At 37.0% G+C, this 6,360-nt stretch overlaps 1 protein-coding gene across 3 annotated transcripts in view; it reads right to left on the bottom strand.

Moving 5' to 3' along the window:
- Positions 1 to 6,360, bottom strand: part of LOC111663412 (oxysterol-binding protein-related protein 7-like) — a 29,697-nt gene that overhangs the window by 16,858 nt on the left and 6,479 nt on the right. For 2 of the 3 annotated variants that reach the window (XM_023417580.2, XM_087176983.1), the window contains exon 1: positions 199 to 364. The exons of the other annotated variant lie outside the window; for it this stretch is intronic. The gene's annotated coding sequence lies outside the window, so the exon portion shown is untranslated. Of the gene's footprint in view, positions 1 to 198; positions 365 to 6,360 lie in introns of those variants that run through there. 3 annotated transcript variants of the gene reach the window in all.

Genomic DNA, 6,360 nt, shown 5'->3' with positions numbered 1-6,360 from the left:
TGTATGTATGTATGTATGTATGTATATATATATATATATATATATATATATATACATACATACATACATACATACACAGTACACAACAGCCAGTTACTGACAATATAGCTAACACTTGCATGTAAAACCATATAATGAAAGCACGGACAGCACCCTTGAAACTGAAGTCTTGGTAGCACAATAACAAATGAAACACACCTGTGTTGGCCTGATGTCTTAAGCTGTTCCTTCAGTAGTCCACAAGAAATCCCTTCAAAATTCTCTCAAAAATAAATAAAAATAAATCACACTACATAAAGATTTTCCTACTCAGCTTCCCTCAGTGTCAATTTGTCCTCAGTAAAACTAGCTCCAACTTTCCTACACTGAGAGCAATGCCACACCTCACTGACAATGTGCTTGTCGGACAAGTGCATATCAAAGCCGGCAGGTATCTGGGCGGGGCTGAAAGTAGAGCAGTCTCTCTACCTGACTGAACGGGCCTGCCAACTCCATAGTCACGACGATCAAGGATGTCAACAAAAGCATTACATTGTATAGAATGCCAAATTACACTTAAGATAGGCAACAAACTGAACATTTAACTTTTATAGCAGAATTAAAAAAAAAAAAAAAAGTCCAATTCATAGAGAATACCATGTGCAGGATTCCTCTGTGCCATCGATGGACATACATGGACAAAATTGGACTGGTGCAATTTGGTCTGCTTGCTTCATATGTCTTCATTTCCCTGACAGAACAGTAACAGCAGCATCGCAGTCTAGCAGCCATCCGTCACGTTTTTCAGCAGGGGTGGAAAGAGTACTGGAAAACAGTGTCTTTTAAGTAGTACAGTTATTTAAAAGACATTTTAGTAAAATGACTTGTATAAAAGTGTTCTCAACATACAAAGTAATGAGTAAATGATTCATTGTGTTACATTTTTCAAAGGGGAGGGGTAAAAAATGTTGTTTTGAGATAATGATGATTATATGATAAAACTATTAGAACATATTTGGGCTACCAGGAATACATGCAGGCGTCAATCTTTCACCTGAAGGACAAACCCTTTGCCGCCTTTGTGTCACATTTAGAAATACACCATTTGTGTCTCTAGAATTTTTAAAATCTGTAGCAGCTGTCTCAGCTGATATTCGGCTGAATGAGAAAATTCAGATTCTTTTTAAACTGCATTTTGTTTTCACGTTTATCATTCCTCCTATCATGTACTGTATAGTCTGATTATTTTCCAGTGAAGAAAGACAAACAATATCCCAGTGTAACAATGGGTCTATAATAGCTGAAATACACATACTTTAAATATTCCAGGTCTCCAGGAGGATTTGTAGTTTAAAATGTCTTTGGGGAAAATTAATAAAAAGTGAGGTTTAAATCACACAAGTGTCCACTTTGCACTAATAAATGCCTAATGACATGGCAACTGAATATCCTCGTCTTGACTCCTCGTCCTGTTTTGCACTCTGACTCTGATCCTCTCCATGAGCAGTCCTCTCTACCTGTGGTTGTACTCCACTTTCAGACCTGACAAATTTTATGTATCTGGTCAGTAACATGAGTTATTACTTTTAATGCCTATGCCTGTGACAGCGCCAGGGTCGAAGGCATCATGTTATGTCCCACTCTTGTGATCAAGGGCAGACTGGCTATCTTGAGTACCAGGAGTTTCCCTGGTGGGCCACTGGACAACTAGGCCATTAAGTACCTCTTGGTTTTGTATTTCTCAACCTGCTGTAGCTTCTGTCTAGTTGAAGGTCATATCTTTTCAAGTAATTTTTTTATTATATACATATTCCATGTGTCTAGCCTGGCTCCAGCAAAGTGGTGCATCCAAATCTTATTTTATTGCATCCATGATCTATAAACTTTTAACCCCCCTGTCAAATATTTCACTTTGCTACATATAAAGTAAAATTTTTTACTGACTAATACATGGCTTGCGTGACCAACAGGTGCACGGTTTGTCTGGCTAAACGCTAAAATGCTGACAGTGGATCCTTCAACTATGAGTCCTATGTTCAGTTCTGCTGTCAGTAAGCTGTGCACCAACTTTCTGTTGGGGAAAGGGAAATGTGTTGCAGGAATGTTGTATTAGACTGCATTAGTTTTACTTCGCTGTACCTAAGAAACTGCAAACCGAGTGTATATTCGTACACACGCTGCAAAGAGCATAACTGAAATTTATTGGTTGCTTTCGGTGTAGTTCTCACCTGTAGCAGCATATATATGCATTGAAATACCAATACATACACCTGCACATATGCCAGGTAGCATAAAGATGTTCTCTAATTTAAAAGTTTTATTATATAATCATCATCATCATCATCATCATCACATAAAACATTTTACCCCTCCCCTTCCCCCTTTGACGATAATTTGGAAACCTCTTGCTGGGATTCAAAATAAGCAATATTCACCTGTTTGAACAGTCACAAAATATCAGGGAGCCACTGCCAGAAATGCAATTGCAGCTCTTTTCAGCAGCTTTAGTATTAAATATTACTGTATATTATGCGCTCCACTGCAAATTCTTTAATTGTCAAGTAGTTTGGACTAAACAACGTATAGTTGTATATACTCCATTGCGTCACATTGTGTCAAACCAATAACGAGGTAAGCAAGAGGGGGACAAAGAGTGGCTGAGTGAATCCATGCACTGCACGGCGACACTACAATTAAGTTGATTTTTAAAAAACAAACCAAAAAAACTAAACAAAAAAACAAGGTCAAGGTCAAACCCTAGTTTATGTCTGGACCGCCTCTGGTCAAATCCTGATTTTATATTTCTGATGTCGTCTGACAAAATCACCAAACACATAAATGAAAGACATAGACTGAGCTGTGATTTCAGCTGTATTTACTGTTACTAATTACATTTTGACTAGTCAAAATTGAATTACAGATATCAGCAATGACGTCACTGAAAACAACATTTGACTCGTCAAACATCTATGACAATTGCAGATATCTGTGCATCAGTTTTAACTAGGTAGAATTAAAGCTAATAATATCGCAAACATCATTTTGACTCGACAGAATTGTTGTGCATGATGTTGCTCATGCGAGGCTTTCCAGGAGGAGGAAGAGAGGAAGAGGCTTTCCATAGGATATTCACCCAGCAAATTTGAACAGTGTTAGCAGAAGAAATGACGGTTGCAGAACAAGAACTTCGTTCACTTGAGAGTTGTGCTAGAAATTTCCATCATATTGAATTTTTATCGTCTCTAGACATACAATTGTAAGCGGCTCCCACCTACAGCAAGCCCCTCCTCTTACTTGCCATAACTTCTGACATAATTACACATATCTGCAACATCAATTTGCTTAGTCATAACTCTATTTCAAGATATCTTTAATTGCATTTTGACTAGGCAGAATGAAAGTTAAAGATATCTCCAATCAAAATTCATTTGAATATCTATGACTTGATAATAGATATCTACAATTAAAATTATGACTATCCATAATTCCAGTTTGAGATATCTACAATTTAATTCTGATTAGTCACAATTGAGTTCAAGATATCTATAACAACGTTTTCACTAGTTAAAACATAATTTAAGATATCTAAAAAAGACAATATAGATATCTTGAACTGGAATTATAACTAGTCAAGATTAAAGTGTAGAGATCTCAAACTGGAATTATGGATGGTCATAATTTAGTAGCAGATATCCAGATTTGACATTGTGGCTACCTACAACTGAATTAAGGATATCTGTAATGAAAAACCCCATTAACATGAATGGGAAAAGTGACGTAATTTGTCCAAAGAAGAATGTCATTGTGAATATCTGAAATGTTCTTTTTGATTAGAAAGAACTGAATTACATATATCTGTAATGCATATCCAGACTAGCCATTAAATGTCAAAATAATACCTCACAGCTTATGTCATAACCCGATAAAGCACTACAAAAAGTCATCCTTATTCAGTTTAAAAACATGCTTTTACTTTGTTCAAAAAATATTAAGCCTATTCAATAGGCTATACAATTGTCTAATAAATAAAAGCCAATATGTCTCAGAACATTAACTTAGTACCGAACTAAAGAATAATAGGATTTCAAGTCAGATACAAGTTGCGTTCATGTTAATTATGCCTCAGAACATGCAGTCCTACGTGTATTTGATATCTCTACTATCTCCTGCATTTTCAAAATAAATAAATAAAAAAATTCACTAAACACCTGTTGAGTGCTAGCACACTGAACAAGGTGGGAGGGGGGGACCACACTACATAGCACACAGTGCTTTCTCAGCCGCAGACACCACAGTATTAACCACAGGTGATCGGTGACTAGAAGCATTAATTACCACCTAACAATTATGTAGTTTTAATGAAAATTGGCCAATCATGATTGGGACTGATTGGGGCATCCCTATAAAATATTTTTTCCAATTCAAATTGTGCTACGCTTTTTAGATTTCAATGGCAAAATGGTGCTGCTCATACGATAGATTGATACTTTATTTATCCCCTAGGGGAAATTCATGTGTCCGTTGGCCCATTGTTGATAATAATAAATAAAAAATAAAAATTTAATTTGTCCACTTCCTCTGGCTGAGTTGTTGTATAGCCTGATGGCATTGGAACAAAGGATCTCCTGGACCTCTCTGTTCTGCAGTGCAGTGATATTGAGATTTGCTGCAGCTGTAGCTTTATTGATCTGGTACTTTAACGATACCCCTAACAGTTCTTAACGTCTCTTAAAAAGTCACAAAATGAAAATAAATATGAAGAACAGACTAATACTGCTTTATTTTTCATTGGTTTTATACGGTGGCCCTGACAGCTCAAAGCACTGCAACTTAAGAAGACAAACCCGCTGCTCACTCAGAAAACATCATCTATATGCAAACACATGCGCTGTAAAAAAAACACAAGTGGAAATGTTTCCCAGGGACACTAAAAAGTAATGAATCTAGCTGGGACTTGTTCAATGCCCAATTGAACAACAAATGAACAAGTGCAGGTCCATCACTCTTTTCTTTTCAAGTAATATTTTGCCTTAATTCCGATAGAGATAGATAGATAGTGAGAGAGAGAGAGAGAGAGAGAGAGAGAGAGAGAGAGAGAGAGAGAGAGAGAGAGAGAGAGAGAAGTCTGAGTGAAAGAGAGGCTGACGGACTGAGGAGAAGAAGAAGAGGAAATGAGTGGAGGACTACTTTGTCCTAATTGCTATCAGTTTTATTAAATGCCAGTTTATAAAAGTAATAGAGGTTTAAAAAAAAAAAAAAAAAAAAAATCAGAAGCTGAAGCTTCTCCTGTTTTCTGTTCCATCCTTGATGGCTGCTGCTGCTCAGCTCCGGGGCCCTGCATGCATCCCTTCTGATCATGGTTTACTTTTTATAAATGTGATCTCCAAAAATGTGTAAGGAGGACTGCAGAGGGTAATATCCTCGGAGGAAGGGGTTGTAAACTCCATAAAGCGGAGGGATAGTATTTGTTTGTTCACGTCAGGGATGCCAGGGTGAAATTGGGCCAGATTTTTTTCAAGTGAGACCTCAGCGGGCCGAATTACACTTTCGAACTGAGTCAACATCACTGTTTGAAATTATTCATTAAGGCCTACACATCAAAAAGAAATTGCATTGGCACCACAATAGCCTCACAATGAGGCCTACAATTATATAGAAGCCTAAAGCAAGTTACAGTACACTCTGAAAATGTAACATTGTCCTATCCAGGGCTGTCAAAATTGCTCAAAAATGACGTTCGAATATTCCCTCTAAAAACACATATATTCAAACTATTTGAATATCTATTTGCACATTATTCAATGACACGCATCACATCAATACCAGGACAAAGTAATACAACGAGACATAACTACTGTATAGGTAGGCTAGTTTATTTAAGTTCAAACATATTTGACAACATATTACCTACATAAAAATAACATGAACTAATGGCCAAGACCGCAGAGCTCACTCTAGCTCTCACACTTGCTCGCTCGCACTCTCTCTCTCGCCCGCCCCCTCATGCTCTCTGTGCATACTAGTTTAAACTAGAAAATTCCGGGGAAATTTTGAGTGCCACGGGGGCTACTGCCGGGATGAGTACATGATTTATTTCCAGTGTTCAAAAGTCACCCTGATCATACTCTGGTTTTGAGAAATGTCTTGATATCAAAGACTCTGATATAAAACAATGTCACATCCCTCCATCATGTATTATGTGGGAAATATCTCATATTCTGTCTTGTTTTTTTTAATAAAACAAGAGGCAACATGTCTTCAAACTGGCATTTAAAGGGTTAAAATCCCGAAAACTAATAAACATTTGGTAGGTTTGAGCAGAACTGAAGTGGTTTAAGAGATTTATGCAAAAAAAGCAGAAAAAAATATTGATATATGATG

This window comes from Seriola lalandi, unplaced genomic scaffold (assembly GCF_002814215.2).
Source record: "Seriola lalandi dorsalis isolate HSWRI2012SDOR001 ecotype SW California unplaced genomic scaffold, Sedor1 jcf7180002054576, whole genome shotgun sequence".
NCBI classification, from domain to species: domain Eukaryota; kingdom Metazoa; phylum Chordata; class Actinopteri; order Carangiformes; family Carangidae; genus Seriola; species Seriola lalandi.
This window is presented reverse-complemented; position numbering and strand designations above follow the sequence as displayed.